The sequence below is a fragment of the Balaenoptera physalus genome (assembly GCF_965194825.1).
Source record: "Balaenoptera physalus genome assembly, chromosome: 18".
NCBI lineage: Eukaryota > Metazoa > Chordata > Mammalia > Artiodactyla > Balaenopteridae > Balaenoptera > Balaenoptera physalus.
The window spans coordinates 8,371,583-8,397,056 of NC_138899.1; the positions used below are offsets into that span (position 1 = coordinate 8,371,583).

The following is a 25,474-nucleotide window of genomic DNA, read 5'->3' on the forward strand; positions in this document are numbered from 1 at the left end:
CTGGCTTATCAGAGTGGGAACCCAACACTTCTCTCAAAGAAGAAGGAAAACTTCCACAATTACTTCTCTCACAGCAACAAGGATCACTTCATATTCCAGAGGAGTAGTTTCCCACCTGTGGCTCAGCACATAGCTCCCAAAGTGTGTTTACTCACTAGGCTTTCCTGAGCATCCATTTCTTTAACAAGTGCTTTGCCCTTACAGAGCTGACGCAGACAGATGGGTAAGGGCTTCTCGCCGATATGCCTTAGATCTTGAAAGTCCTTCCAAACAAATGCCCAGTACCCGAAAGCCCATTTATTGTAGAGACAAATGCATTTTTTCCTACTGTAGAGCTACAGCCAAAGCCCAGAAGTTTGGAAACAAGTAAAGGAAAAACATATCTTTACATCATTATGTCCTGTGTACGATTTCAGTCAAAGTAACAAGACCGACAAAGTAATAAGTCCAAACAAATTTATACCAAAGACCTCCTTCACCAATTTTAACATGTGTGTGCATACAGCTTGTAAAAAAAAAAAATCTGTTTCGAAGACCGAATCTTCATCTTGCAAGTACCCAATCTAAGTAACCACTTATTTATGTTAATTTAATAAATCCTTGATAATATCCATGTGTGATTTTTACCTGCATTTCTATGACTTGAATATTGAAACAATGCCTTTATTATTTTTTAATGTTCCTAGACTATTTACCTTCATAATTGCCTTTTTTTTCTATTTTCCTTTGTAAGCTAAATTCTAACTTCACCACTCCCAGCCTGTGTGGCCTTGAGCAAGTCACTTCCCCTCCTTCTGCCTCAACTTCTTTACCTATGAAGTTAGAATATAATAGCCCCAAACCCCTAGGGTTGGTGAAAGGATGGAACGTGGTGATACATTGAGAAGCACAGAGACCCAGGACATTTTCAGTTTGAATATCCATTCAGGGAGAGATCAAAACCTCAGGTGACAATATCTGAAACTTCAATATTACAAAGTGAACATTAAAGAAGTATTAACTATTGTTATTGTCACCCAAGGGCCCAGCACCCGATAGTAGCATGTTCAAGGCATCCAAATGCTAGACATTCTTATCTCAGTAAATAATTTCCCATCAATGATATTCCCATCATTAGCTGACTCCTGACTTTTTAGACTTTCCCTCTTTTCTGGTACCTGGGCCTGATGACTAATTCGGCTTCTGCAGTTTCACTTTTCAAATTCCCTGTAGGGAAGGTTTTGTGCTTGTCCTCTGGCTTCCTTCTCTTTTAACTGTCTTGAGTTGTGCGATGCCTGTCCTCCAGTGCCTCCCTCATGACACCCTTGCCAAAGGTAACTAACCAATGAGAAATAAGTACCTGGGCAATGAAGGCACTGGCCCAAGTGCATCCTGGGAGGGCCTCCTGAGCAGGACCAGGTAAATCAGCAGAGATGCACCTTTGGAGCTTGTTTGAACTCAGTCTTTCTTCCAGCACCTTGTGGTCGAAAGAGTGATCAAAAACATTTTATAATGAAAGCAACATTATATAGAAGTAGAGAGAAAATTAGCCATCAGCTAGATGCAATCTTGGCACGCGCTCTAATCCCATTCCGCTTTCTTGCTTCCCAGAAAGCCTAGAAGGGAGCAAGTGTTTCGAAGAGAAGCGAGACACACCTAAACCAGAAGAAGCAGTGAGCTGACTGGTTCGGACCAGCCAGTCTCCCTTGAATGCCAGCATCAGGCTCCACAGCTTAGGCTCTCAGATCTCCACCCCTAGTGCCACCAACCTCCTTCAGGGCTTCTTCAAAGCCCCTTTCAAGTTCGTCCCCACCTGGCTGTCCAGCCCTGTTGCCTTTGATTGCCTCCATACATGATACGCTCCAGCAAGGCTGGAATATTTGATGTTCCCCTGTGATCTTTCTCAATGATGTGTAATATTATTTCCACCAGAAGGTTATTTACCCCCATCTTACTCATTTTCCATATCAAATTTTACTTCCCCCCCTGACCACAATCACCGTGTCCTCCCACTCTCACCACAAGATATAATCTCTCTCCATCCAACCTCTCTTAAAACTCTGGGTATACCTCTCGTTGGGCCCTATTCCATTCTGCTCTATACTATAATCATTCACATATTGAATTTTTTGTCTTGCCACCATCAAACCATATTCAGCTTCAAGGTAAAGACGGTATCATTGTATCCCCTGCCCTGCCTAAAACAGAGCTGGGCATGCTGAAAGCCCTGAGTAAATATTTTCCAAGTTGAATTGAAGATTGTATTATGGATAAATATCCTTTCATTTACTTTATATTTATTTAAATTTATTTTGTTTCATTTTGCAAATAGTACTGACTCTATCAACTTAATATTTATCTTTCCCTGTTGTTCCTCTTACTGGCAATGAACAACACTCTCTATAGAGTGTGTATATATGAAACCCACAAAGAAAAAAGAAAGCAAGAGAGAGAAAAAAATAGAGAAAGAAAGAAAATGGTGAACCTACCCTTGTGTTTACTCTCCATGTTTTATATTTCCAGATAAAAGTCCAACAGCACCCCCATGTTCTCAGACAACCTGCGTAATACACTAGGCTATGGCTCCACTAAAAAAACCAATATTTAAAAAGCAAGGTTATATTATTCTTTGAGACCATACTTCTCAATTATCCTTTGGTTTGTCTCTAGATCATCTTCCATCCCCATGAAGTTTAGTGTTCTCTCCCTTTTTCCACTGTAAACAATTCACTTCACAAATGCAGAATAATGAAGTTAGGTTTAATCATAGAAGGTTATGAATGCTGGTAAAAAATAAATCATCTCTCTTTATCCTCCCTGTGCTTTGCTTCTTGGTCTCTGTGGTTTCTTCTTTCTGGATCTGTGCCTCTTCAATGCCTTAAGGTCTAAAAGTTGAAAAGTGGAAAAGATGAGAAGAATTTTTGTTAACGAGAACAACTGGGTACTGTGACTTTGTAGTCAATATTCTCAGTACAAAGCAAAAGAATGCTAATTTCAGAGCTAGCTTAAATGTTTCATCTTGTTTTTCAACAGGAACACCTGGAAGAATGTTCTGTTTTTGTTTAAATAGATTTTTTATAAGGCCCAACATAGCCCAGCATATTATGATGAACAAAAGGTTTTGAATAAAGACAGTATGATAAAGATAAAAATTGTCAATATTTTGTTTTCCAGATTATTTAAAAGACATTGAATCACTGAACCAGTAAAGGAAACGAAAGAAAGAAAGAAAGAAAGAAAGAAAGAAAGAAAGAAAGAAAGAAAGAAAGAAAGAAAGAAAGAAAGAAAGAAAAAGAAAGAAAGAAAGAAAGAAGAGGGAGGAAAAGGAAAGAAAGGGAAAGAAAAGAAAAGGAAAGAAGAGAAAAATTGCTGACATGGGAGAATTAACACAAGCTGTCTTTTATAATAAGTAAATTGAAAGAGCAAAGACTTTCAATTAACTTCCACAGCACCTGTCAAAGTCCAGGGTTGAGTCTATCTAAAGAAAACAATATGGTCAGTTTTTACGTTAAAGAGCTCTAATAAAGCCATCTGAAATGTCTAAATGTTTGTTCATTGTGACTCATGTTTTTCCTGAACACCCCGTCATGTACCTAACTGTTGTATAGTCAGCAGCATATAAGGTATCTTTCCAGGTTCAATGACCAAAAGGCTAAGAGTCTTGGAAACCTTTTGTCTTCTACCTTCTACAGCACTTGTGCTGAAGGGAAGAGAATGAGGTGGGTGAAGGGTGTTCAGAAACTAGAATATACATTTTTTCAAAGTAAATCAGTGAAGAAGAAGAGGGACTATTGGAGGCATTTTCCTCCATCACAATTCTCCATTCAGATATTCCTATTCAAAGACTCAAATTCTCTTAAAAGCAAAATTTCTCCCTATTTTTCTCTTGCCATTTCCTTAACTTAAGATTCCATCTATTCTCTATACCTCTTATTTGGGTTGCTGGATTTTGCAAATAAATATACAGGATGTCCAGTTAAGTTTGAATTTCAGGTAAATAACATAATTTTTTAGTATAAGTACCTTCCATGCAAGATTGGGAAATGTTATACTAAAATAAAAACCTCATTGTTTATCTGAAATTCAAATTTAAACAATGAATCATTTTTTAGTATAAGTATGTCCCAAATATTGCACAGGACATACTTATACTGACAAATTATTTGTTGTTTATCTGGAGCTCACATTGAATTGGACTTCCTGAATTTTTATCTGGCAACTTGGTTCTTATGTAAAATCTTCCATTATTCAAGCCCAGATCAAATCCTATTTCTTCAGTGAATGTTTCCACATCTATCTTATTTTGAAGGGATTTGTGCATTTATCCATCACCCCCCCAATCAACAAATATATATTGAACACCTGTTTTCCTCCAAGAACTGTGTTAGGGTCTATAGCTAAAAGGCAGAGGATGGCCTGGAAGGCAGCAACAATGACACAAGGGAACAAGTGCCATAGAAAGAGATGCACATGGTACCAAGGGAAACCCCCAAATGAGCCTCCTAGAAGGACATGTCTTTTATCTCCTTTCTAACTGTATCTTGTCCAAAGCCAAACACTGTTCACACCCCTGGTTACTACCAGACAACAACAGATCTGCTTGATCTGAGAAAGGAGAGTCATGAAAAGCTTTTTAAGTAACTGTTTAACTTAAGGTTAATTATCATGTAATTAAAATAAGTGAAAATATCCTTACACATTTGGTAAAAAAAATTTAGAGAAAACCAAACATGGTGCACAGAGATATACTTAGGATGGGGTATTGCAACGTTATTACAAACCTAAGTATGCTGAATGCTCTAAAGTTTTAGTGACTTGATGAATATTAAAAATATCCATTTTTCCATTTGCATAGAATGAGGATACTTAAAACATAAAAGATTAATTTGGAAGCACTCCAAACCTTCATTCTCTAAAGTGGGTTCTGCATGTTCCCACTTTTTGATGGCCAGGGTTTCTAGCAAATATGTCATAATTTAAATTTCAGCTACCTGGGATACCAATAGGAACCAGAGAAAAAACATTTTTACCATGGAAAGAGATGAGGAACTGACAATAGTCATGAAGAGGTTTTCATCTTCAGGAAATCATCTTGGTCTATGAATAACAGAGGTGGTTGTGGTACGGTCTCAGTGTTTATGTCCCACTTAGTTTAATGCAGTAAATCAGGGGAAGTATAATCTTTGCTAATAAGTTAAGGTGTTAAGCAAAATTGTCGGAAGAGTTGTTTGTCCCCATATGGCATACAGCTACCAAAGCTAAGACTTCATTAACTGTGAAATATAGTCTATGGCTTCTTTCATTTCAGAGTCAGAAATGGGAAGGAATCATAGCAAATTTTGTTTAATACTCATATAAATCACATTTTGAAATCTCAAAAATACACAAAATCGTCTTACTTTGGGTAAATTTTCCAACATATAAATTAGTATGAACTTCATATATAATTGATAATAAATAGTATGACATTTAGAAAAAGATAAAATGTCAACAGAGACATCTAGAGTGAACATGTCACAAAAGCCTGTGTTTATCACAATAAAAGATAAATAGATTTGGGGGAATAATAGAATCTCAGACGTTGAAAGAACTTTAAAGGTTATCTAGTTCACTCACCCTGAGTTTTAATATACTCTCCAGTATCTTCTCCCAAATCTGGCTTAAGTATGAGTGACTGTACAATGTCACCCAGGAGTTTGTAGCCTGTTTCCACTCAAAATCATCACTGAGACTGACTTATTGAGAAAGAGCAAGAAAATGGGACCAAGATAGGGAAGGGACTTTGAAAGCACCTGTTTTCCACCAATTCCCCAACAAATAATCCTTTTTGTCTCTCTTTCAACTACCACCCACTTTGTCTTCCAACCCTTAGAAAGAGTACATGGGCCCTTGGAGAAGGATTGGGAAGCATGGATGGGAAAACTGATAAGAAAGGAGAGTGAGGGTAAGAACAGGTGTGAGGGTCAGTGGGAACAGTGCGGAGTCCTGAAGGAGGACAGCAAGTGTCTTCACCTTAGTCTGAAGCTGGGGAAAAGCAGTGTGATCAGACACTTTTCTTTAATTGTGGTAAAACACACATAACATAAAATTTACCATCTTAAACCGTTGTCATTTAATAATAGTCCGTCATCACGGTTCATACATCATTCTCTTGTGAGTTGTTTTAAGGTGTCAGTCTTTGAAAAGTTGATGAACTCCAACCACCCTGCACCAGCAAACCAGAAGATAAGACTCTCACAGGGGCATCTCCCCAAAATTCTGCCACTAATGGCATATTCCATGCGCAGCTGAGCTCTGTCACAGGTTTATCTTTGGTATCTAACTTCCACGTAGGGTCAAAGGATATCTATCTATTTATCTATTTATCTATCTATCATCTATCTATCTATCTATCTATCTATCTATCTATCTATCTATCTATCCAGCAATAGTAAAGAATGAATCTCAGTGGGAAGATCCACCACAAGCTATGAAAGTCAAATTTAATTCAACCTGAAATAAAGGATAGAAACTGGGACAGTACAGGACAAAAGCTTAAGTTGGGAAATGGTCACAGTCATTAAAACCAGGACACCCAATAAAAATGAAGAAATAATTTAGACAGTCCCAAGCCATGACAGGCAGGGCTGGAAAGAAGCAACAGCATGAATTAGGACAGATGTGTCTTTGACACCCTTCCACCCTCCCCAGTCAGCAAAAGAATCCTGTCTGCCATTTTCACCCCATTGTCCCTTGATGTTGAACCTCTCTTCCATCCCCTTTTAGGTGCAACTCTCAGAAAAAAAAATATAAAATCAATCGCTTACACCTTAACGTGAATTTTATTCTACTCAGTGGGCTCTGAGGATTACTCATATGTTAAGCCCTACCTTCTATGATTAGGCACCATAGTGAACTGAGTCCCTGGAAATAACCATAGAGGTATTTAAGCGGTCAGATGGCAGGGGAAGCAAATAAGGTAATCAGTAGGTGTGCTAGGCCCAGGTAGGCTAAGTAGGTTCAGAATCAGAAACCCAGGCAAGCTAGAAGCTCAGTTTAGAGCCTGGTTCTGACCTCTCTGGCTGGATTTTGTAACAGACATCAGTCATTGAGTGCAGCTTTTATTTTGTTTTCTGAGTTTTTGTCTGTTTGTGGTTTTGGTCTGTCTGACACCTTGAGGGTCACTGGTGAGGTTGGGGTGAGGAGGAGAGTGTATTATTCCTTCTCTAAGAGAAAAAGACACGGATGACAAGGGTTATGAATCCTAGTTTTAACCAGTTATATAGCATCTATAGCCACCTCCAAAAAGACCTGGGGTAGTCATACACACAAAACACGAGGACGCACAAAATTACATTGAATGACTTTAGTACTTTGTTCCACAACCCGTAATCTAAAATAATTCAGTATGCCACCTCTGCCCTGTTGCTATCTGCACCTATTTGAATGGTTGTTCTCTGTTACTTTAAAAATCCACAGAAGGACGAACCCAAGGGGAAAGCATGCCAAAAGAAGGAAAGAATGTAGTCCTAAGACCAGCTTTGAAAAAACAATGTAAAAGGCAAGAGCCATAAACAAAAGTTGGCCCAGGCCATCTATGCTACCTTCCTCATTCTGTGGTCATCACCCTGGTTCCTACTTAGTAGTGCAATCCCTCTACAACATTCTGAGTTATATAGAAACCCAAAAAGTGGCCAACAGCTTGGAATAAAGATGGAACTCTTATAGTAAAAACAAACAAACAAAAATACCTCAAAAATTATTTTGCCACACAGGCAACAAAAATTCAAAATGCTCTCCTCAATAATTATCAAATGTTAAGATAATTCTCAGTGAAACAGATGGAATAAATTATAGTTAAATATTTAAACATTTATTGGGGCTGCAGCAACTTTCCAGACAGTCCAAAATCCCAGAGTAATATTCCTCAAGATGTAGTGGAGTTTTTGGAGTTCTTACCACATCTGAGAGGCTCTGCTATTTCTATTAGGTCCTCAGGAACAGGGAAGGGCATTCTGATGGGTGACTTCCAAATCAATGAGATTCTTCTGTTTGTGGAAACAAGATATGCCACAGGAAAATCAAACTCATATGTGAGTAAACTATGGTGTCTCACATTTCTTTATGGGAATTGACATCCATTGATTTTTTGAAAGTATACATTTAACCAGAACTCAGGAATGTTTTAAACGAGGCTTTCTCACACAGTATCATCAGCTTCAGTCACTCTATAATTAGATTCAATTAACATGTCCCAAATGCCAGAGGGGTTGGCAATAGTAACAACATTTAGTACAGTTAATGCATAAAAATTAAAATGTTTGCTCTCCATAACATTGAATTACATATTATATGCCTCTTTACTTCTCTAATTTTTCTTCTTAGGAACATTGAGAATTATGGTTTCTTGTAGTGGGTCATACACTGTGACATATTTTAAAGACAAGTTCACTAGTAGATTACATAGTATGAAGACAGAAAAACCAACTCATAATAAAAGTGAGAAGTTTCCATATCCAACCCCTCTTTCTTGTCAATTGCCTGGTTGGAATTAAGCTTCCTGGAAGAGATCACCTTTGAGGATGAGAGAAGAGTAGTTTGAAAAGATGAAATGTAATATTCCTCAAGCTACGTAATAGCAACCTCCAGTTCTGTCAAATAAGAAGTATAAGATAAAATAAAATCTAAGTACAATCATGCCTATAATATTTAGTGGCTTCATAAGCATGAAGCAAAATACCATGTTAAGAGTGCAAGACAGAAAGTAAACAGCAATAAACTATAGTGTGAGGTTTGAGGTTAGTACAACACACTGCCACATTATTTTCAGAATAAAGTTTACACATGAATTACTAACTCCAAATAGACTAATTCATTGACAGAAATAAATTCACATACAAATATTAATCAATAAAAGAGAAGAACAAAAAGAAGGGAAAAGTAAATAAATATTTAATAATTTGTCAACATAAATGTACCAATGTTACCACAAAGTAAGCAATTTTGAACAACATTCCAATGAGATTAAAATCATTGTAAACACCTTTTTAAAATCTGCTTGAGGATAAGAGAGCTGATAATACAAGGAATGTAGAGCTGCAAGGAGGTTAAACAAGTATTGGAGATCATATTCCCCCAAGGTCCTTGGAATTCTACAAGAGAGCATAGAAAGGATTAGCTGCACAGTGGACACTTTTTAGGGATGGAACACTGTGATCAGAGTCTAGCACATAAAAAATAACCAAGAGCTTAAGAATACAGGACAAACTAAGTAAAGCCCAGTGGGAGAAAAAAAAGGCACCAGAATCAGATGCATGGTGGTTCCAAATATTGGAGAGTCTGTATTTTAAAAGAAGTATGACTACTGTTTTCAACAAGATTGTAAACAATTGATAGTTATGATCTGAGAACTGGCCAATTTCAAAATAATGAAAATTCTAAAAATAAAAGGCACAATAACTGAAATTAGGTAGATATGAATCAGTTTAGCAACAGAACAAACACAGCCAAATGAAAAGAGAATTGGTGAGCTGGTAGACAGACCAGAAGAGAAGATTCAAAATAAAGGATAGAGAAAATATTATAGAAAATATATGAGAGAATAAGCAATTCAGAAGGCACAATTACAAGACCTAAAATATATGTAATTTGTGTCTGAGAAAAAATGGGACAGAAGTAATATTTGCAAAAGACAATGGCTGACAGCTTGCCAAAATTGAGGAAAGGTGTCAAACAACATATTTAAGAATACTATAAAGTCCAGGCAAGATAAATAAAAAATATATGTAAATACAACATATAAAATGCTGACAACCGGGCTTCCCTGGTGGCACAGTGGTTGAGAATCTGCCTGCCAATGCAGGGGATACAGGTTCGAGCCCTGGTCTGGGAAGATCCAGCAGAGCAGTTGGGCCCGTGAGCCACAATTACTGAGCCTGCACATCTGGAGCCTGTGCTCCGCAACAAGAGAGGATACAATAGTGAGAGGCCCATGCACCGCAATGAAGAGTGGCCCCCGCTTGCCACAACTAGAGAAAGCCCTCGCACAGAAATGAAGACCCAACACAGCCATAAATAAATAAATAAACAAATACTTAAAAAAAAAATGCTGACAACCAAAGACAAAGAGAAAATATTAAAATCAGAGAGATGGGGGAGGGAAAAAGGCAAATACTTTCAAAAGAGCAACAGTAAGATTTACAGTTAATTCTCAACAAACGCAATGAAATTCAGAAGAAAATGGAATAATTTCAAAGCTCTGAAAGCAGGTAACTGCTGAAATAGAATTTCACATCTAGTTTAAATATCCTGCAAGAATGAAGATGAAAATCAAAACTAGAAGAATTTTCTGTTAGAAGCTCCTCCCTAAAGAAAATGTTGAGTGCTGTTTTCAGGTAGAAAGAAAATCATCCCAGATGGAAGCTCAGAAATGTAAAAAATAATAAAGAGCAACAAAATATTAACTATATAGATGAGATCAAATAAATATTAACTATGCAGATGAAGTAATAGTTTCTTTTTATTTATGATAGAAAAACATAAAATTCATAACATCACTGGCATATGTCAGGAGTGGTTACTTGCATTATCTGGGGATAGGACAGAAGTAACAGTAAAATTGGACTTGATAACTCAGGTATGCATGTCGTAATTTCTACTGCAACCACTAAAATAATAATAATAGTAAGAGTGTATAAAACTCCCATGGATGTAATAATAGAAAATAATAAACCCAAAATAAGGCAAGAAAGAAAGAAAGGAAACATTGAATATGTTCAAACAGAAAGCATTTAGTAAAATTAAAGACTTAAACCCAAATATATAATAAATCACATTAAATATGAGAAAGGATTTTTCAGAACAAATAAAACTTAAAGTGAAACTCTAAGTGGCTGCAAGAAAAACATCTTAAATATAAGTAAATAGAAAGATTACAAATAAAAGAATACAAAAAGATGTACTATGCAAGCAGTAACAAGATGAAATTTATCATAGTCATATTAAAAATTGAGAAAATTTATTTTTTGACAAAACATATTACCAGAGATAGAAACAGCTGTAATAAAGAAATGTTTAAATCAGTAAGAAGACATAATTTGAGATTTCTATAATAAAATAGGTCACAATACAATAAACCAAAGCTGATAGAACTTTAAGAAGGTGTAAGTATATTCACAATTAACATAGGATATTTTAACGTACCTCTCTATATAACTAATAGAACAAGCAGACAAAAAATGGTGGAAATACAGAATATTTTTAAAATATGATTAACAAATGTGACTTAAATAACACTATACTCAAAATTGCAGGATACACATTCTTATCCAGTGCACACAGAACATTTACTAAAATGGAACATAGGCTCATTCATTAAACAAATCTCAATAAATTTCAAAGGATTAAAGCAAAACATGTCCCTTAACCACAAGGCAAGCTATAAATTTCTTAAAAAGATAATTAAGAAACTCTATATGTTTGGTAAATATTAATATATACCTCTAAATAAACCTTGTATCAAAGAAGAAATTTTTTAAAAATTAGAAAAGATTTGCCACCTAAACATGCCTCCCTAAAGACCATAGTATGGTTTTGCTTCTTTTTTGCATTTTAAATAAATAAAATCACAGACTATGGGTTCTGGTAATGGCAGAGTGGCTCATGGTGAGCTCATCCTCCTACCGATATCAATTATAAATTTTGGCAAAAATATTAAAAAGAACTATTTGAAGGTAATGAATAGCCACCAAAGGCAGGAAGAAACCAAAAGATATTTGATTTTCGATTTAAAAAAAAAAAAAGAAAGGAACAACCTGGGTGAGATCTATGACGACAAAGCTTCTTTCTGAAGGCAGCCTTCAGTCCATGCAGTGTGGTATAGAATTAAAGCAGAAAGCCACACAAGCTTGAGATGTCAGAGAAAAAGAAATTGGGATTGCCAGAGAATCTAAAAGTTAAGGGAAAATCCCAGGAAGAAGGAAGATATAGGGAGATTTCCCCAATTCTCCATATAATCTTCCCTAAATCCTTGGCTAACTCCTCAACAGCTTATGTGCAGGGGAGACTCCAAGGAGAAAGGCAGAAAGACAGAGCTGGGAGTCTGAAAGAGGTGGACATAGTTTTCAGCTTCTGCCCACCACAGAAGAAAACAACTTTCGATTTGAGTTCCTACAAATCAGAGGGGTTTTGTAAACACTTCAGACTTCCCATCAAAATCAAAGAAGGGCCATGCCTCAAAAATAAAATCTATGCCTCAAGACTAAGAGTCTAGCCATAAGATTAGACTAAGTATGAAACGAAGAGCCTCACTCTTACAAAATGAAAAGCCGATACAAGTTCAGTGTAATAAGCCAGTAATTTAACTGTCTACTGGGTCAATAAGAAACACTCTTCAGAAGAAGATCCTATAATTAAGGTCTCTGCAACATGTAATGTACAATATCCAGTACACACTTGAGAAAATAAAACCTAGACATGTGAAGAAACAGGAAAATGTAACCCATACTCAAGCAAAAATGTAATAATGTCTAGAAAAGACCTCAAAATGTGACATTTAGTCTCAAAAACTAGTAAAGCCCAGCACCCTTCCTCAAATAAAAAAAATAAAAGTCTGGAAACAAACAGGTTGGATACATAACCCAAAGGTAAGAAGTTCAGCATGTAGTATCCCATCAATGGACGAATAGATGAAGAAATTATCTATTCATATATATATATAATGGACTAGGAATAGTGCTCAGCCATAAAAAAAAAAAGAAATCTTGTCATTTGCAGCAACATGGATGGACCTTGACAGCATTATGCTAAGTGAAATAGGCCAGATGGCGAAAGCCAAATAATGTATGATTTCACCCATATGTGGAATATAAAAAACTAATAAACAAAATAACAAAATAAATGAATAAACCAAAACAAACAAGCAGATATAGAGAACAGGGTAGTGGTTACCAGAGGGGAGTGGGCAGGGGAGAGGATGAAGTGGGTAAAGGGCATCAACTGTATGATGACAGGGGGAAAATAAATTTTTAGGGTGAGTGCACGGTAGGGTATGCAGAAGTAGAAATACCATGTACAAATGAAACTTATACAATGTTATAAAACAATGTTACCTCAATAATTTTTTTTAAAAAAGAATATTTTACCTAGTCAAGTTGCTCTTCCAATAGGCAGGCAAAAAGGTATTCATTCTCAAACAGGAAAGAACAGGTGATGAGACTTTCTGGATAAAACTAATCAATGGAATACACACAATTAAAAAGATAAATCAAAATCCAAAAATCATAAAAGGAGAACTCAAATCATCTGTGATGAATTAAAATTGGCCACAATTTTTTTTTGTCATTTTCCCCAACAAAAGATGAAGATTCCCTACCTGGAATCTGCAGCAGAAACGGCACTGTGCCAGTTCCAGACGTAGATTTCAAGGGGACCGGGATGCTTTCTCTCAGAACCCAAGCGCCATGATGCGAGAAAGTTCTAGCCACATGGAGTGGCGGTGTGTAATTGTTACAGGCAACAGCTCCAGCTGAGCTTCCAGCCGACAGCCAGCATTAATTTCCAGCATGTGAGTGATCCATCCTAGATGCTGTAGTCAACCACAGAAGCATGGGAATTAACGTTACGGTTATTGTTTTAAATCACTAAGCTGTGGGATATTTTGTTACACAGCATTTAAAAAAACTAAAACACTAATATAGAAGAATTGATAATAAGCACTAAATCCATTTTTTAAAAATCTAAACATCCATGAAACATAATTATAAAGCAGGATGTAAAGATTATAATGATTGCAATGAGAAAAAGAATATTATGACTCATCATGACTCATACTTCACTTCGAGTATAAGTCAACATCCTCACAATGTCTCATAGGGCTCTGCTTGGTCAGCCCTTCCAATCTGTAAACTTCTGCCCTCTTCTGTTCCTCTCTTATTCACGCACTCCTGTCCAGCCTTGCTGGCCTCCTCACGGGTCCTAGAACTGCCAGGCATGGCTGAGGGATTTAATCTAGGTTTCCTATGCCTAGAATGGGAACACCAGCTATCTGACTCCACTCACATCTTTTCTGCAATCTTGCCTTCAAAATGAATTATTCAAGAGAATAACCTTCTCTCAACACCCATACCTGGCACTCCCGCTCTTTCTTACCCTTTGTTTTTCTATTTTTATTTACTAAGTTATCGTCATGTTTACTTTCATTATTTATCTTCTATCTCCCTCTGACTATACTACAAGCTCCACAAGGACAAAAATCTATTCATTCTATTCATTGACGTATCCCAAACACCGAGAACAGTTCCTGGCTGATAGTAGGTGCTCAAATACATATTAAGTAATACAGTTGGAAGCTGGCAGATTGAGAAGAAATGTGAGAATGCTGATTTTTCCTACCTTTTATGCGAGGGAGTCAAAATTGCATAAAATTCATTGTGAGTTTTTAAATGCATTCAATGTCTTATGCTTTCCATAATACCCTCTCAATATTTATTTGAAATCCTTTATTTTACATTTTTCTGATAAACTCATATGAAATCATTTTAATGCATCTAATTTTTACAAGAGTGTGCATACATGATCTCATTTTTATAAGCTTATCTCTTTCTATGCCAACAGAAAGACCTTACCCTTCCCTCAGTTTATCTGCATAGGGACACATTTGACCTGATGCTCACTTAATATTAACAAAGGTTATTTCTGGAGGCTGGTATTTGGACATTTTTCTTACTTCCTTCTTTGAACCTGTTTGCATTAATCGAATTCTTTATAATAAATATTTATCAGTTGTAAAAATTATAAAGTTAAATTTAAAAGATAAATTACTTACTGCTTAATGAGGTATCTGTACTCAAATGTCCCCAAGGTAGCTCATATTTGACATGTACCAAAAAAATTGACTATCCTCATCCTATTTACCCCAAGCTTGTTTTCTTGTGCTTCATTGAGGATGAGGCCTGCTTATCAAATTGCAACTTGAAATTTAAATCTCTCTTTGACTCTGTCTTAACAAGGCATCTAGTTACGAAGCGTTCTTTGTTTATAATTTTAATTAGTGTCTCAGATCCATGTCTGCTTCTCAATTCCATTGCTGTGATCAAAACCCCTGTGCAGGAAGCAGTCCAAATTCCTGCATACATCACTGAAATATCTGATAATTTGTCCTTAACAGCTTTTCCTACCTCTGTCATTGTCTCTCCCCAGCCTAAGCAACCCTCTTGAATTCTTAAAAGCCTGGACAATTTGCCTATATGTAGGCTTTCGTGTATTTTATTAGTTTTGCTTTCTCCTCTCTTTGTATTTAGTCAAGTATCCTTAGAAAAGTCGAGTGTTTCAAAGTGCAAAGGAAAACAAGGAAAGGTTGCCTGTCTGTTTTTTTGTCTTGGTTTCCCCCCAATCTAGAAGTTTGACAGGAGCTAGAGTACATGAAGATGGTGAAGAGGTGGAGAACCAAAGGGAGAAAATCTGAGAAAGAAGACACACCAAAGGGCATATTCCAGTGTTACGTCATCTGCTTAATCAGCTGCCCCTGCCACTTGGAGAGGGCTATTGCCCGGATACCACTGCTCCAGTTTTGGCGGGTATGTGTTTTATCAGAAAGCTTGGTACCCTGAACTTTGTTTTTCAAAGTACAATTGAACATGGCCTCCTGACATGATTGACAAATAATTGGCATGCAATGGCCAGGCCCTGGGTCCTCTCTGAGGTCCAGGCAGTGGTGAAGCCACCTCCTAGGGCATCATCTCTCATGGGTAAGAGGTCAAGCTGTGGTGGACATGACCAGTTCCTTGAGGACCAGGAGAGACAGTGGAAATCCAGGCACTTGTAGAGAAGCATCGGAAGTCAAAGTGAAACCATGTTCAAGGACTTGTGAGGTTGAGGTTGGCAATAAACCTGAGGTCTAAGAGGGGTGGGGGAGAGTTGCTGAGCAAGGACAGTAGGTCCTAGTCACATAGCAAATTGATAGGCGAGGCAGGGAGGAAAGGTGGAGATGACTGATACAATCAGGACACAGGAAGTTGCATATGGGCATCGACCATGGAAACCCCCATGACAGACAGGGGTTATCACAGCCTGATACAAAGCACTAAGCAAAGGTCCAACTGAATGTGTGCAGGAAGAGAATATTCTCATGCATTTAGTTAGCAAGGACATATTTCCTGACACCATTCTGGTGCCAAATATATAGTAATGAGTAAGCGAGAGCCATTCTCCAGAAGGAACTCATAGGGTTGGTGCTATGGATTAAATTGTGTCCCCCAAAAAATTTATATGTTGAAGTTCTAACCCCCAGTACCTCAGAATGTGGCCTTATTTGGACATACAGTCTCTACAGATGATCAACTTAAGATGAGGTCATTAGGGTGGAGCCTAGTCTAATACAATTTATTTTTAGGTCTCATTTCAAGTTTTATTTTTTATTTTTTTATTTTTTAATTATGTTTTATTGGAGTAGAGTTGATTTACAATGTTGTGTTAGTTTCAGGTATACAGCAAAGTGAATCAGTTATACATATACATATATCCACTCTTTTCTAGATTCTATTCCCATATAGGTCATTATAGAGTATTGAGGTTCTTATTAGTTATCTATTTTATATATAGTAGTGTGTATATGTCAATCCCAATCTCCCAGTTTATCCCTCCCCCCCTTTCCCCCCGGTAATCATAAGGTTTTTTTTGCTACATCTGTGACCCTATTTCTGTTTTGTAAATAGGTTCATTTAAACCATTTTTTTAGATTCCACATATAAGCAATATCATATGATATTTGTCTTTCTCTGTCTGACATACTTCACTCAGTATGACAATCTCTAGGTCCATCCATGTCGCCGCAAACGGAATTATTTAGTTCTTTTGTATGGCCAAGTAATATTCCATTGTGTGTGTGTGTGTGTGTGTGTGTGTGTGTGTGTGTGTGTATATATATATATATCATATCTTCTTTATCTATTCCTCAGCTGATGGACATTCAGGTTGCTTCCATTTCCTGGCTATTGTAAATAGTGCTGCCACGAACATTGGGGTACATGTATCTTTTTGAATTATGGTTTTCTCCAGATATATGCCCAGGAGTGGGATTGCTGAATGATATAGTAGCTCTATTTTTAGTTTTTTAAGGAATAGTCCAATATAATTGTGTCCTCCTAGAAAGAGGAAATTTAGACACAGAGATAGACATGCACACAGGGAGAACACCTTGTGATGATAAAGGAAGATACTGAGGTGATGCTGCTACAAGCCAAGAACCACCAAAGACTGCCATCAAGCCACCAAAAGTTAGGGGTGAGCCGTGGGACAGAGTCTCCCCCTCATGGTCCTCAGAAGGAACCAACCCTGCCAAACACCTTGATCTTGGACTTCTAGCCTCTAGAACTCTGCGTACCAGTTTGCAGTACTTTTTTATAGCAAGAGAAGCAAACTAATACTGGTGGAAATTGACAATAAATAAGTGAACAAACAAATATGCAATGGAGTCCCACTAGTAGTCATGGCTTTAAAGAACAGAGTAATGGGATTCAAATGGGGATGGGGTACTTTTTTAAACAGGGTCAACAGTAAAGGCTTCTCTGAAAAATTCCAGTTAAGGAAGACTTGAATGAAGTGAATGGATGAACAGTCCTAAAATCAAATGGAAAGTGTTCTGGGGAAAGCAATAGTGAACACAAAATCCTGAGAGAGAAATGAGGTGCTTTTATCCAGGAACAGTAGGAAGACCAGAGCAGGAGCAGGAACACCAAAGAAGATCAGATTGAAAAGATGGATGGGAACAGTCTATTTAGGACCCTTTACAACACAATAGTTTGGATTTTGTGGGAACACATTTGGAGAATTTGTGTAGAGATTGGCATAATCTAATGATTTTAGTTTTAGTTGTTTTGTTGTAAAGATTGCTTCGTGGAGAACAGATGATGGTGGAAGAAAGATGGAAAGCCTGAGTCTAGGCTGCGGCTCAGATGATAACGTGCTGGTAGCTGGAGTGGGTTGTAGTGAGGTGGTGATGAGAGGATGCTTCGGGATGTATGGCGATGGCCTAGGTGAAGGTATGAAGCGGGGGTCTTGAGAAGCAGTCAGTAAGAGGGAAGACTTGGTAGTAACATGTGGGTGATCTGGCTGAGATGCTGGCTCTAGGGATCAACCTTCAGGTATGAGGTGGGCAAGTTGAGCTTGTTAGAAAGTTCCTGCTAAATGGGCCAGGTCAAGGTCAATAGCAGGGGTTTATTGAACTAAAGCACAATCCACCTTGAGCCAGATGGAAATAGGTCTTCTGAGATACAGCTATCAAAGTCTCAGGTGTTTCCATTGCCACCAAGCCTTGAAGATTTTGAGAGGGGAAGTAGTCTGTGTACGCATCTGTGGGGAGGTCTAAACACTGAATAAGAATAAATGTCTGCACAGCTCCCTTCTCACTGACAATAGGAAATTGGGGAGACAGTGTGACATGAGTCATTTAGTGTTTGTTGGATACAAACCCTGTGCCCAAATGGATCCAAGGCTCTGAGAAAAACTTTTCTTAAAAAAGGAGCTGAGGGGGGCGGAGTCAAGATGGTGGTGTGGGAAGACACCAAGTTAGCGTCTCTCCACAACTAGGGCAACTGCCAGCCGCTGTTGGGGGACCCTGATGTCCAAGGAGATGGGAGGAACCCCCAAGTGAACTGGTAGGACATAGGGGGAGGAGAAGTGGAAGCCAGACAGGATGGACACCCCAGAGACCGGGGAGATGAGGAGAGGCAGGTGGGAGGGGCCCTCCAGGAGGAGCAGGAGAGGAGAGGAGGGCGTTTGCCCCACCCACTCAGCCCGGGGAGCCTGCTGAGCTCCCAGGCCAGTCCCAGGCCCTCCAAGGTCCCCACCTCCCCCAGGCTGCATTGGTCCTGGGGGCATAGGAAGGAGGCCGAGGGGAGAACTGGAGAGGCAGGTGGAAGGGGCTCTCCCAGACAGGAAGAGGAGAAGGAGCAGGAGAGGAGAGCAGGGTGTTGGCCCCGCCCACTCGAGCCCAGGAAGTCTGCTGGGCTCCCAGGTGAGGTCACCTGCCCTCTGAGACCAGGGGTGGGGGGCACGTCTGGGCCCCTTCTGTTCCTTGAGCCTAAGCCCCACCCCCCCCACAGCACCCAGGGCCTTTTCCAGCCCTGTGGGTCCTGAGCATAGGCCCCGCCCACCACCCAAACCTTGCCCTTGCTTAGGGCCCACCCTCCACAGCCAAGGCCTTTTCCCCATTTTTTTTCTTTTTTTTTCTCTTTCTTTCTTTTTTTTTTTTTTTTTTCTCTTTTCCCTCCTCTTTTTTACTACTGTGGTACTGATGTACCTTCTGGTTGCTGATTCATCTATATTTTTATTTTTATACTCTTTCTAACATATCTGTTAGTTTCCTAGTCTAATTTTATTTTTTACTTTGCTATTGTTCTCTCCTGTTTTTTATTTTTTGCCACCCCACGTGGCTTGCGGGATCTTGGTTCACGATCCAGGGGTCAGGCCTAAGCTCCTGCAGTGGGAGCTCTGTGTCGGAACCACTGGACTAACAGAGAAACTCAGACACCAGGGACTATTCATCGGAGTGAGGTCTCACAGAGGTCCTCATCTCAGCACCAAGACCCAGCTCTACCCAACAGCCTGCAAACTCCAGTGTTGGAAGCCTCAAGCCAAACAACCAGTAAGACAGGAACACAATCCCACTCATAAAAAAAAAAAAAAAAAAAGGAGACGGGCAAAAAAATACGTCACACATGAAGTAGAAAGATAAAAACCTACAAGGCCAAATAAATGAAGAGAAAATAAGCAATCTACCTGAAAAAGAATTCAGAATAATGATAGTAAAGATGATCCAGAATCTCAGAAATAGAATGGAGGCAGGATTGAGAAAATACAAGAAATGTTTAACAAAGATCTAAAAGAACTAAAGAACAAACAAACAGAGATGAACAACACAATAACTGAAATGAAAAATACACTAGAAGGAATCAATAACAGAATATCTGAGGCAGAAGAACAAATAAGTGAGCTGGAAGACAAAATGGTGGAAATAACTGCTGCAGAGCAGAATAAAGAAAAAAGAATGAAAACAATTGAAGACAATCTCAGAGACCTCTGGGATAACACTAAACACACCAACATTCGAATTATAGGGCTCCCAGAAGAAGAAGAGAAAAAGAAAGGGTCTGAGAAAATATTTGAAGAGATTATAGCCGAAAACTTCCCTAACATGGGAAAGGAAATAGTCACTTAAGTCCAGGAAGCACATAGAGTCCCATACAGGATAAACCCTAGGAAAAACAGACCACAATGCATATTAATCAAACTAACAAAAATTAAATTCAAAGAAAAAATATTAAAAGCAGCAAGGGGAAAGCAAAAAATAATATACAAGAGAATCCCCATAAGGTTATCAGCTGATTTTTCAGCAGAAACTCTGCAGGCCAGAAGGGAGTAGCAGGATATACTTAAAGTGATGAAAGAGAAAAGCCTACAACCATGATTACTCTACCCAGCAAGGATCTCATTCAGATTTGATGGAGAAATTAAAACCTTTACAGACAAGCAAAAGCTAAGAGAATTCAGCACCACCAAACCAGCTTTACAACAAATGCAAAAGGAACTTCTCTAGGCAGGAAAAACAAGAGAAGGAAAAGACCTACAATAACAAACCCGAAACAATTAAGAAAATGGTAATAGGAACATACATATCGATAACTATCTTAAATGTAAATGGATTAAATGCTCCCACCAAAAGACATAGACTGGCTGAATGGATACAAAAACAAGACCCGTATATATGCTGTCTACAAGAGACCCACTTCAGACCTACGGACACATACAGACTGAAAGTGAGGGGATGGAAAAAGATATTCCATGCAAATGGAAATCAAAAGAAAGCTGGTGTACCAATTCTCATATCAGACAAAATAGACTTTAAAATAAAGACTATTACAAGAGACAAAGAAGGACACTACATAATGATCAAGGGATCAATCCAAGAAGATATAACAATTGTAAATATTTATGCACCCAACATAGGAGCACCTCAATACATAAGGTAAATACTAACAGCCATAAAAGGGGAAACCAAGAGTAGCACAATCATAGTAGGAAACTTTAACACCCCACTTTCACCAATGGACAGATCATCCAAAATGAAAATAAATAAGGAAACACAAGCTTTAAATGATACATTAAACAAGATGGACTTAATTGATGTTTACAGGACATTCCATCCAAAAACAACAGAATACACCTTCTTCTCAAGTGCTCATGAAACATTCTCCAGGATAGATCATATCTTGGGTCACAAATCAAGCCTTGGTAAATTTAAGAAAATTGAAATCATATCAAGTATCTTTTCTGACCACAACGCTATGAGACTAGATATCAATTACAGGAAAAAATCTGTTAAAAATACAAACACATGAAGGCTAAACAATACACTACTTAATAACCAAGAGATCACTGAAGAAATCAAAGAGGAAATCAAAAAATACCTAGAAACAAATGACAGTGAAAACACGATGACCCAAAACTTATGGGATGCAGCAAATACAGTTCTAAGAGAGAAGTTTATACCAATACAATCCTACCTTAAGAAACAAGAAGGATCTCAAATAAACAACCTAACCTTACACCTAAAGCAATTAGAGAAAGAAGAACAAAAACCCCCCAAAGTTAGCAGAAGGAAAGAAATCATAAAGATCAGATCAGAAATAAATGAAAAAGAAATGAAGGGAACAATAGCAAAGATCAATAAAACTAAAAGCTGGTTCTTTGAGAAGATAAACAAAATTGATAAACCATTAGCCAGACTCATCAAGAAAAAAAAGGGAGAAGACTCAAATCAATAGAATTAGAAATGAAAAAGGAGAAGTAACAACTGACACTGCAGAAATACAAAGGATCATGAGAGATTACTACAAGCAACTCTATGCCAATAAAATGGACAACCTGGAAGAAATGGACAAATTCTTAAAAATGCAGAATCTTCCAAGACTGAACCAGGAAGAAATAGAAAATATGAACAGACCAATCACAAGCACTGAAATTGAAACTGTGATTAAACATCTTCCAACAAACAAAAGCCCAGGACCAGATGGCTTCACAGGCGAATTCTATCAAACATTTAGAGAAGAGCTAACACCTATTCTTCTCTAACTCCTCCAAAATATAGCAGAGGGAGAAACACTCCCAAACTCATTCTATGAGGCCACCATCAACCTGATACCAAAACCAGACAAAGATGTCACAAAGAAAGAAAACTACAGGCCAATATCCCTGATGAACATAGATGTAAAAATCCTCAACAAAATACTAGCAAACAGTATCTAGCAGCACATTAAAAGGATCATACATCATGATCAAGTGGGGCTTATCCCAAGAATGCAAGGATTCTTCAATATATGCAAATCAATCAATGTGATACACCATATTAACAAATTGAAAGAGAAAATCCATATGATCATCTCAATAGATGCAGAGAAAGCTTTCGACAAAATTCAACACCCATTTATGATAAAAACCCTCCAGAAAGTAGGCATAGAGGGAACTTTTCCTCAACATAATAAAGGACATATATGACTAACCTACAACCAACATCATCCTCAATGGTGAAAAAATGAAATCATTTCCACTAAGACCAGAAACAAGACAAGGTTGCCCACTCTCACCACTATTATTCAACATAGTTTTGGAAGTTTAACCCTCAGCAATCAGAGAAGAAAAAGAAATAAAAGGAATCCAAATCAAAAAAGAAGAAGTAAAGCTGTCACTGTTTGCAGATGACATGATACTATACATAGAGAATCCTAAAGATGCTACCAGAAAACTACTAGAGCTAATCAATGAATTTGCTAAAGTAGCAGGATACAAAATTAATGCACAGAAATCTCTTGCATTCCTATACACTAATGATGAAAAATCTGAAAGTGAAATTAAGAAAACACTCCCATTTACCATTGCAAGAAAAAGAATAAAATATCTAGGAATAAACCTACCTAAGGAAACCAAAGACCTCTATGCAGAAAATTATAAGACACTGATGAAAGAAATTAAAGATGATACAAATAGATGGAGAGATATACCATGTTCTTCACTGGGAAGAATCAACATTGTGAAAATGACTATACTACCCAAAGCAATCTGCAGATTCAATGTAATCCCTATCAAACTACCACTGGCATTTTTCACAGAACTAGAACAAAAAATTTCACAATTTATATGGAAACACAAAAGACCCCAAATAGCAAAAGCAATCTTGAGAAAGGAAAACAGAGCTGGAGGAATCAGCCTCCCTGACTTCAGACTATACTACAAAGCTACAGTAATCAAGACAGTATGGTACTGGCACAAAAACAGAAATATGGATCAATGGAACAGGATAGAAAGCCCAGAGATTAACCCACGCACATATGGTCACCTTATCTTTGATAAAGGAGGCAAGAATATACAGTGGAGAAAAGACTGCCTCTTCAATAAGTGGTGCTGGGGAAACTGGAGAGCTACATGTAAAAGAATGAAATTAGAACACTTTCTAAAACCATACACAAAAATGAACTCCAAATGGATTAAAGACCTAAAGGTAAGGCCAGACACTATCAAACTCTTAGAGGAAAACATAGGCAGACCACTCTATGACATAAATCACAGCAAGATCCTTTTTGACCCACCTCCTAGAGAAATGGAAATAAAAACAAAAATAAACAAATGGGACCTAATGAAACTTAAAAGCTTTTGCACAGCAAAGGAAACCATAAACAAGACGAAAAGACACCCCTCAGAATGGGAGAAAATATTTGCAAATGAAGCATCTGACAAAGGATTAATCTCCAAAATTTACAAGCAGCTCATGCAGCTCAATATCAAAAAAACAAAAACCCAATCCAAAAATGAGCAGAAGACCTAAATAGACATTTCTCCAAAGAAGATATACAGATTACCAACAAACACATGAAAGAGTGCTCAACATCATTAATCATTAGAGAAATGCAAATCAAAACTACAGTGAGGTATCACCTCACACCAGTCAGAATGGCCATTATCAAAAAAATCTAGAAACAATAAATGCTGGAAAGGGTGTGGTGAAAAGGAAACCCTCTTGCACCTTTGGTAGGAATGTAAATTGATACAACCATTATGGAAAACAGTATGGAGGTTCCTTAAAAAACTAAAAATAGAGCTACCATATGACCCAGCAATCCCACTACTGGGCATATACCCTGAGAAAACCATAATTCAGAAGGAGACATGTACCACTATGTTCATTGCAGCACTATTACAATAGCCAGGACATGGAACCAACTTAAATGTCCATCGACAGATGTGAAACATATATACAACGGAATATTCCTCAGCCATAAAAAGAAATGAAGTTGAGTTATTTGCAGTGAGGTGGATGGACCTAGAGTCTGTCATACAGAGTGAAGTAAGTCAGAAAGAGAAAAACAAACACCGATGCTAACACATATATATGGAATCCAAAAAAAAAAAAAAATGGTTCTGAAGAACCTAGGGGCAGGACAGGAATAAAGATGTAGACATAGAGAATGGACTTGAGGACACGGGGTGGGAGGGGGAAGTTGGGGTGAAGTGAGAGTAGCGTTGACATATATACATTACCAAATGTAAAATAGTTAGCTAGTGGGAAGCAGCATAGCACAGGGAAATCAGCTCGGTGATTTGCGATGACCTAGAGGGGTGGGATAGGGAGGATGGGAGGGAGGCTCAAGAGGGAGGGGATATGGGGACATATGTATGCATATGGTTGATTCACTTTGGTGTACAACAGAAACTAACACAGTATTATGAAGCAATTATACTCCAATAAAGATCTATTAAAAAAAAAAAAAAAGGAGCTGATACTCCCAGGTCTTCCACATCTGCTTGTGTGATCTGAGCATAAGGAAGGCTTACTTCCTCTGAGCCTCAATTACTTCATCTGTAAATTGGGCATGATAATACCTTCCTTATAAGGAGATAGACTATTATTCTATGTTACAATGTCATGATCTTACTGTTCCTAACTTGACAGATGATAACTGAATAATTTAAGACCCTGGTGACCCTCTCTAAGAAGCCAAATTTTACTTAATCTATTGATGGTAAAAAAATTTACAGAGAGTAAATGATTGAAGGGCTGAGATTATGAAACCATTCCTTGAAATTACGCATCTACATTTCCACCAGTTCTTGATGATGTGATCACATGGTTGAAGATTTTCAGAGAATCTGGCTCAGGTAGGAGCACAAGTTCTCCATTTTTTTTAAACATAGTGTCAACTTTCAAGTTTAGTACCACTTTGAAATCATTGTGTGGGTTGCAGTGTGTGATTAGCTGTATTTGTATTAAAATGTTTGCAGGTTTGAACCATTAAAAACTAAAAAGCATACTCAAGAAATAGCGATGGTCATCCTCCTAATAAGAGAGGACATGACCCAGAAAACAAACTTATGGTTACCAAAGGGGAAAGGGGGTGGGGGAGGGATAAATTAGGAGTTTGGGGTTAACACATACACACACTACTATATATAAAATAGATAACAAACA

General features: G+C 37.8%; 1 long non-coding RNA gene across 1 annotated transcript in view; it reads right to left on the bottom strand.

Annotated features, from left to right (window-relative positions):
* LOC309647404 overlaps nucleotides 1-13,315 on the bottom strand; it is an 89,608-nt gene extending 76,293 nt beyond the window's left edge. Inside the window, exon 1 of the long non-coding RNA XR_014256021.1 lies at nucleotides 58-13,315. This is a non-coding gene — a long non-coding RNA (uncharacterized lncRNA). The remainder of the gene's footprint in view (nucleotides 1-57) is intronic.
* Between the last annotated feature and the right edge of the window lie 12,159 nt (nucleotides 13,316-25,474).